Source organism: Cucumis sativus, unplaced genomic scaffold (genome assembly GCF_000004075.3).
Source record: "Cucumis sativus cultivar 9930 unplaced genomic scaffold, Cucumber_9930_V3 scaffold124, whole genome shotgun sequence".
In the NCBI taxonomy this organism is placed as follows: Eukaryota; Viridiplantae; Streptophyta; class Magnoliopsida; order Cucurbitales; family Cucurbitaceae; genus Cucumis; species Cucumis sativus.
Genome location: NW_022279528.1, coordinates 3,919 through 12,777, shown reverse-complemented (window position 1 = coordinate 12,777; position 8,859 = coordinate 3,919). Strand labels below are relative to the sequence as shown.

Sequence of the window (8,859 nt, the reverse complement as noted above, 5' to 3'; positions counted from 1 at the left end):
AAGTATCCTAACAGAATAACTCTAGAAGGTCTCATGTTAGCGAATGATAATCTGCGTTAAGTGTGTATTTGTAGGAGTTCTTCTCCCGGGCATCTATGGTTGATATTCTTTACCTTTCAATATATCAAAGCCAAGGATTCTTTTGCATTTCTCTATGCTTTTTCTTTACCCATTTATGCTTTTTTTAGTTATATTTGAGAGTAGTATTTCATTTCTTTCATGTGAAATGTTGAACTTCAGTAGTGTGGAGAGTGGAACGTAATATCTTACCTTTTATATTAGTAAACTTGATTTTAAGCAATGTGTTTTTGAAGATTTTATGTTGTAGAATGTTTTTTGTTCTTCAAGCTACTGTTCTTAACTTTATTTTCTCCTGTTAATGTTCTCAATGATTATCGAGCATATGCATTACCATGTGGCTTCAAGCGTGTCAGTGTGCTCTTGCTCATAATTTTTACTATATCTTGTTACTAAAATTGCAAGTTAATTGCAAATTACTCAGAGCTTGGATTGTCTCCTCCAGTTGGTTAAAGGAAAGCTACCGGGAAGGCAGATTTGTTGGTAAGTTCGAATGGCTTGCTAGTATCAAAGCGTAATGTATTTTCTTCCACTTATGTTTTTCATCCTACCTAATTTTTGTGATTGATTAATTCCTTATGGATCTGCAGACGAGTTGCCTTACATACTAAATGATGATGACTACATATCGAAGTATCGAGCCAGCCTAAAAGCTGTAGTTCTCAGGGCAAAAGCATGTTCTTGAGCTTTATTTGAAGGGTATGATGTTTGCATATCAGCTCACGCTCAACCACCACCTAAAACTCTATCCCTGATAGTCAAGTCAGCCGGTGGAAATGTAAGTTCTCTGTTATTGTACAAATCTCGAGTACTAGGTTTGGTTCTCTATATTACATATACAACCACTATAATATGGCTATCCTCCCATCTAATGAAGACGTGAAGTTCTCAAAAAACAAGCACGTATACGAATTCTAGACATGGGTCAATAAATCATAGACATGGTGACGTGTCATTTTTTTCTTAAAAATATAGGATAGTGCTAGAACACAGTTTTAATATATATAATTTAAAAAGTATGTATCATATTTATATAGAAATTCAAAGTCAATAAGTTTATGTATTTATATGCTTAAAAATAAGCTTGTCCTTCACTCAAAACTTATTCAAAGCCAAGAGTTTAATATGTGTGTGTGACCAATCTTGACCTTTATTGCATTGGAATACTTGTTGTCTAACACATCTACTGTACTAACTAGTGTTCAACACGTGTTCTCCGAGTGTTCCATACATATTGTTTATTGATACACTACCCAAACTAGAGTGTATGTGCTTCTTTAAGTCTTTAATATTTATGTTTGTTTTGATCCTAGGAATTGAGCATGTAATGTAAAAAGTCTATGCACAAGGGGTCATATGGCCATCTCCGTGTTTCTTTAATTATCAAATTTGTTCAAGTTTTTAATTGTCTCTAGATCGAAATCTGGAGTTATTTTTTGTGATTTGGTGTACAAATACATACATCCATGTTTCTAATTATGATTAGATTGTTTTCTGGTCGCAACATTTTATTGTTTAGCTTGTCTTTGATCTTGAACTTACTATTATGTTGATTTAAATTCCATTTTAGCCTTAGAACTTTCAAAACATCCATTTTAGTCATCGAGCTTCCAAAACGTAGCCAACTAACGGTTTTAGTATTTTGTAAATTATTTTATCAATTAATATTCATTTATCCAATACTCATCGGTCATTTCTGCTATATGTGATTGGAATATATCTCATAGGAAGCATTTTGAAAGTTGGGAAAAGATGAAAAATTTTAGGGACTAGAACAAGAATTTGTTTAATATTTTTTGATAGGGTGAATACTTGCAATTTCCTTGTAGTATATACATAATTTTTTCTCTCATTTGGCAAATTCATTATGCTTGAAAATTTAGGTGATTCATGAGCTAGATAAAGTAAACAACGTATGGAAGACGAGCTTTGTGGCTTGTGAGGAAGACGTGGAGGAAGCCTTGGTGGCCGTAGAAAAAGGGATATGGACTTTCAACGTTGAATGGCTAATGGCATGTATAATGAGACAAGAAGTAGACTTGGAGGCCCCTCAATTTGCTGAGTCCCTATGAGAAACAAGGTCACCCTAACTTTCAATTTTGAACAAGCAGCAGCCAGCCATTTCGTCCTTGTGTAAATCCACTCTTTTCTCAACTCACTCTAATTTGGTACATAAACAAACTCTGATCGCTCCATCTCTATATTCATCAGTACATAAAAGACGATAAGTTTATTCATGGAGAAAGTTGGATGTAAGTATGTTTTAGGAATGGTCCTTCATTTAGTAACTTTGGGAATTGTAAATATGAGGTAATGAAGTTCTATCAAGTTGAATGTTCTTGTTTATGTTGGATGAGACTGATTCTTGGATACCAGAATTAACTTGAAGTACGTGTTTGAGTTCCATTGGAGTGATTAGAGAAAAAATGTTCCTTTAAAAAGGGTATTTTTTTTATGTAGACTTTCTTTTTATTAAAATTGCTTAAAATACAATTTGAGAGTATTTCAATAGCTTTCAAAGAGTTGTCAAACACTTGTAGTTTTTCTAAAATAACATATTTTCAAAATTAATTACTGTAATAGTTAAACAAAAGATTCTTTCCCTTAGAACTTTTAAAGTTTGTCTAGTTACCTCTTAAACCTTTCAATTGTTTAATAGGTCTTTCAATTTTATGTTTTAAGTGTCTATAAATTTTGATTTTTTTTTATTTGTTAGATATAAATCTGAAGAAATGAATAAAGTAGATTTGTAAGTTTAAAATAGTTTAAAAGTTGAGAAATTAAATTTGTGGTTTAAAAAGTTGGAGTAAATAGTTTGTGTTAAGTCGGGTTGTGATATTTTATTTATTTATTTTAATAATAGAAGAGAGGGAGACGAAAACTGCAAACTGAAGGGAGAAGAAGCGGTGGCTGAATTTGTATATTTCTCCTTTCTTTTCAATTTGAGAAAATTTCTTTGCAATTCACTTTGAAAAGGAAATGAATTGTAACGACCCAACTTTTCTAGGTAAGTCGAGGTCATTAATTTTTGACAAAAGACTTTGGTTGATACAAAATGAAACGTAAGCCAATTTAAAAACAACTTTAAGTCAGGCCTGATTTTCTAATATAAAAAAAAAAAACTTAAAAATAATACTATTTACAAATAAAAGTTTGTAAACTAAATTTCAATACAACATCTTAAACCTCAAAAGAAACCATAAGCGGAAGCAAAATGACACGTTTCCTATGGCAATCACGCTTCCTTCCTGCCCCTCGCCGATTTGCCACCTTTATTTCCTTTGCCTGAAAATTAAACATAAGAAGGGTGAGTATAACAATACTCAGTAAGAGACCCTCTACTGGTCCCGTCAGGGGAAAATAAATTGTTAACATTCTATTGGGACACCCTGTACAGTCGCAGTCTTGTGATCCCGTAGGATGCACATTTCAGTCTAACGCCCCGAGGGACGTACATATCAGTCTAGTGTTCTGCAGAAACACATATCAGTCTAATGCTCCCGAAGGTGCAGAATAAATTGGTGATCCCGTGGGACACCTACAAGGCACACATCCCAATAAAAGCTAACAATTTTCCCCTCATTCCATTCAATCCATCTTTCAGTTACTTCAAAATATAAAGTTCTTTCTCTCAACGTCCTAACAGTCAACTTATCTCACTTTAGTCATATGTCTGTCAATAACATACTAATACGTCAGTCAATCAAACTATACAGTCAATACACCCCTCAGTTCACCAGCACACAGTCATACTTTAGCGTAACGTACACCCAGTCTAAACGACAATCACAAGTTCACATCTGCATCTCATACAAACACAATCTACAATTTTCGTCCTGTCCACATCCACACACATATATATATATATTCCAAGACAATCACAATATGCATTCAACACTAAGTCTACTTCAATCCATATGTATATATATATTTTCAGTCAATCCACAGTATACATTCAACACCGAATCTACATCCATACGTGTATATATATATATCATCTCAACATCTTTACTCAGTCAGAGACAATCATACAGACATACAATTCACAATCATAAGTGAGTCCAGTAGAAAATCCCTTACCTCAAAGTTAGGGAAGCTCCTTAATCAACTAACGTCCTCGAAACAATCCTAAGCAATACAATACAAAAATTCGATTACTTTCAAGATACATATCTCACTTACTTTCCTCAACGTAAGTTCCAACTCACCGAAGTATTGGCGAACTGAACCCTCAACAATTCATATATTGGTTGTGAATTTAAGGGAGCCCAACGTTACTCCCAACACCTCAACGCACGACTGTCGAACTCGCAGCAAAAATCCTAAGTGTGGGTCGGTCAGCGGTCGGCCAAAGGAGACGTGGCGGCTGCCTCAAAATCGATCGACGATCTGACGCGGCGACCGGGCTTCACAAGATGTATGCATCGACGGCTTCACGGAGGTGAAGACAGACGCGGTCGGAGAGTCGCGCGGCAGTGCAGAAAACAGAGGAGAACGAAATGGGCGGCGGCTGGAAACAGAGGTTGCGCGGCAGGGCTTCACGAACCGGCCGACGGTTGCAGCGACGGATCTGGGTTACTGCGAACTGCAAGGGTGAAGCACGAGCGGCAGCGAGGACCTGGACGGCTCGGCGATGCAGATCTGGACGACGGTTGTGAGCGGGGAGGCACGACAGTTACAGGTGGATGGGCGCGGCGGTTTCGATCCGAAGGAGAAAAGAGAGGGTGGCGGTTGGGTTCGGCTTCGGTGAATGGAGACGGAAACAGACGAACGGAGAGTCACGCGGGACGACTGCTGCAAGGTTGCTTCGCGAACGGAGATGGAGAACGGAAGGGAGGGTCGCGGCGCTGGGCGGAAGAAGAAAAGGGAAAAAAGAAATTTTCATTTTCTTTTCTTTTTATTTAAAAAAATATATAAAATAAATATAATAAAAAATATAAAATAAATAATATATATATATATATTTAAAATTTTCATTTTCTTTTCTTTTATTTAATAAAATGTAAAATAAATATAATAATAAAAATATAATTAAATACATATACATATTTAATTATATTAATACATTTTCAAATCTTCTTTCTCCCCTTCAACATATTTAAAAAAAAAAATCTTGAACAAATCGAAATAATTCTCTCAAAATAATTTACCTTCAAGTTTGGGGCGTTACATGAATATTTCTCCCTCAGGCTTATCTCTCTCTTCTTCTCAATTTATTTTCAATTTTTCTGTGTGCTTCTCACAGTGTATGCATAATCTCTCTTTCATTTTGATCTTCATCTCCATTTCAAATATCTCCCACACAAAGAACAAAGAAATGAGTAAAGTAACTGAGAGAGCATTTTGTTTTTCCCTTCATATGGTTGGTTACTTTTTGTCAATTAAATGAAAAGTGAAGAATAAGATAAGATTTTCTTTACCCATTTGCCATCATCATCAAAGCTATTTACCTCATTTTTGTTCACACACACACAACTTCATTTTGTTGGATTACACTCATTTGAGAAAATAGCAAAATTTTATTAGAAGAATAGCAAACATGAGCATTTCACGTGTTTTGAATTTTCATTAACCCTAAAATCTCCTCGCCTGCTTTTTAGTTAAACTGTAACTAATTTTGAAATATGCAAAATTTTAGCATAAATATTGATTTTCTCCTACATTATCTTAACACACTTTTTTTTCCTCCAAATATTGGATTTGTATCAAATCTTTATTTTCAAATTTTACTTTATCCAAATTTTCATTTTTCAAAATTTCATCGTTATTCTACTTTTATTTTTGTATTTCATATATATATATATATATATATATATTTATAATATTTAATCTTATTTTTTCTCTTTTCCTATTCATCTTCTTCCTTTCTCTTCCTCTTCAACCTACGGCCACACCACCGTCTCTTTTCTTCCTTCTCTTTTCATTCTCCAATCAACTTCATCACCGTCTTCCACCTACACCGAACGTCAAGCAAATTTTGTCCTATCGTCGCATCACCGTTAGACCGAGTCACTCCGGTTCCGTCACGCCATGTATGTTTAGATTTGAATTGTTCGGTTATTTGTTGCACCGATCCGTCTCCGTTAGAATTTGATTCTCCACAATTTGGGTAAGTTATGGAATTTACATATAGAGTGAATTGAATGGATTAAATTGTTTGTAGAAGTGATTGATTTCTCTTCAATTATGTTTAGGTCGGTTCGTTGCACTTTAGTTTGAAAAATAAGCTTAAGTAAGGTTATAAGGTAAGGGATTCTCTACTATTGGACTCACCTATAGTTCTGAATTGTGCTGTCTGTATAGTTACCTCCGATTGAGTAAAGATGTCGAAACGATTGGGACGGAACCAAGAAACCGAGTCAAGGGCATCACCGTTCGGCTTTTGTGGGCAAGACTCTTCGAGATCACTCAAATCGGACCGTCCAGTGGTTAGATGTGAACTTTCGAGGCCTCCGACCCCGTTCTGAGTCCGGTCGTTCCTTTCTAGGTCATTGTGCCTTTCTTCGACGTTTTGGGACGGAACCAAGAAACCGAGTCTGGGGCATCACCGTTCGGCTTTTGTCGGCAAGAAACTTTGAGATCACTCAGCATCAGACCGCCCAGTGGTTAGATGTGAAGTTTCGAGGCCTCCAACCCCGTTTTGAGTCCGGCCGTTCCTTTCTAGGCCATTGTGCCTTTCTTCGACGTTTTGGGACGGAACCAAGAAACTGAGTCTAGGGCATCATCGTTCAGCTTTTGTGGGCAAGAAACTTCGAGATCACTCAGAATCAGACCGTCCAGTGGCTAGATGTGAACTTTTGAGGACTCCGACCCCTGTCTGAGTCCGGTCGTTCCTTTCTAGGCCATTGTGCCTTTCGTCGGCGTTTTGGGACGGAACCAAGAAACCGAGTCTGGGCCATCACCTTTCCCCTTTTGTGGGCAAGAAACTTCAAGATCACTCAGAATACGACCGCCCAGTGGTTAGATGTGAACTTTCGAGGCCTCCGACCCCGTTCTGAGTCTGGTCGTTCCTTCCTAGGCCATTATGCCTTTCTCCGGCGTTTTGGGACGGAACCAAGAAACTGAGTCTAGGGCATCACCGTTCGCCTTTTGTGGGTAAGAAACTTCGAGATCACTAAGAATCGGACCGCCCAGTGGCTAGATGTGAACTTTCGAGGTTTCCGACCCCTGTCTGAGTCCGGTCGTTCCTTTCTAAGCCATTGTGCCTTTCTTTGGCGTTTTGGGACGGAACCAAGAAACGGAGTCTGGGCATCACCGTTCGGTTGTTGTGGGCAAGAAACTTCGAGATCACTCAGAAACGGACCGCCCACTGGTTAGATGTGAACTTTCGAGGCCTCGGACCCCGTTCTGAGTTCGGTCGTTCCTTTCTAGGCCATTGTGCCTTTCTTCGGCGTTTGTAGACGGAACCAAGAAACCGAGTATGGGCCATCACCGTTCGGCTTTTGTAGGCAAGAAACTTTGAGATCACTCAGAATCGGACCGTCCAGTGGTTAGATGTGAACTTTCGAGGCCTCCGACACCGTTCTGAGTCCGGCCGTTCCTTTCTAGGTCATTGTGCCTTTCTTCGGCATTTTGGGACGAAACCAAGAAACCGAGTCTGGGGCATCACCGTTCGGCTTTTGTGGGCAAGAATATTCAAGATCACTCAGAATCGGACCGCCCAGTGGTTAGATGTGAATTTTCGAGACCTCGGACCCCGTTCTGAGTTCGGCCGTTCCTTTCTAGGCCATTGTCCCTTTCTTCGGCGTTTTGAGACGAAACCAACAAACCGAGTCTAGGGCATCATCGTTCGGCTTTTGTGGGCAAGCAACTTCGAGATCACTCAGAATCGGACCGCCCAGTGGCTAGATGTGAACTTTCGAGGACTCCGACCCCTGTCTGCGTCCGGTCGTTCCTTTCTAGGCCACTGTGGCTTTCTTCGACGTTTTGAGACGGAACCAAGAAACCGAGTCTGGGGCATCACCGTTCGCCTTTTGTGGGCAAGAAACTTCGAGATCACTCAGAATCGGACCGCCCAGTGGCTAGATGTGAACTTTCGAGGACTCCGACCCCTGTCTGAGTCCGGTCGTTCCTTTCTAAGCCATTGTGCCTTTCTTTGGCGTTTTGGGATGGAACCAAGAAACCGAGTCTGAGGCATCACCGTTCAGCTTTTGTCGACAAGAAACTTCAAGATCACTCAGAATCGGACCGCCCAATGGTTAGATGTGAACTTTCGAGGCCTCGGACCCCGTTCTGAGTCCAGACGTTCCTTTCTAGGCCATTGTGCCTTTCGTCGGCGTTTTAGGACGGAACCAAGAAACCGAGTCTGGGCCAACACCTTTCCCTTTTTGTGGGCTTGAAATTTTGAGATCACTTAGAATCGGACCGCTCAGTGGTTAGATGTGAACTTTCGAGGCCTCCGACCCCATTCTAAGTCCGGTCGTTCCTTTCTAGGCCATTGTGCCTTTCTTTGGCGTTTTGGGACGGAACCAAGAAACCGAGTCTGGGGCATCACCGTTCGGCTTTTGTGGGCAAGAAACTTCGAGATCACTCAGAATCAGACCGCCCAGTGGTTAGATGTGAACTTTCGAGGCCTCCGACCCCGTTCTGAGTCTGGTCGTTCCTTTCTAGGCCATTGTGCCTTTCTTCGACATTTTGGGACGGAACCAAGAAACCGAGTCTGGGGCATCACCGTTCGGCTTTTGTGGGCAAGAAACTTCGAGATCACTCAGAATCGGACCGCCCAGTGGTTAGATGTGAACTTTCGAGGCCTCCGACCCCGTTCTAAGTCTGGTCGTTCCT

At 39.6% G+C, this 8,859-nt stretch overlaps 2 long non-coding RNA genes across 3 annotated transcripts; one reads left to right on the top strand and one right to left on the bottom strand.

Moving 5' to 3' along the window:
• The first annotated feature begins 303 nt into the window (after positions 1 to 303).
• LOC116405606 lies at positions 304 to 2,169 on the top strand. The gene is made up of 3 exons (XR_004218710.1): positions 304 to 561; positions 669 to 856; positions 1,962 to 2,169. It is a non-coding gene; the product is annotated as an uncharacterized LOC116405606 (long non-coding RNA).
• Positions 2,170 to 3,350: 1,181 nt separating this feature from the next.
• LOC116405605 lies at positions 3,351 to 4,976 on the bottom strand. 2 transcript variants are annotated; one of them, XR_004218709.1, is made up of 3 exons: positions 4,287 to 4,976; positions 4,159 to 4,206; positions 3,351 to 3,363 (listed from the first exon to the last, which is right to left on the bottom strand). It is a non-coding gene; the product is annotated as an uncharacterized LOC116405605 (long non-coding RNA). The 2 variants fall into 2 exon arrangements; XR_004218708.1 differs by lacking the exon at positions 3,351 to 3,363 and having other exon boundaries at positions 4,009 to 4,206; positions 4,287 to 4,975.
• Positions 4,977 to 8,859: the final 3,883 nt, after the last annotated feature.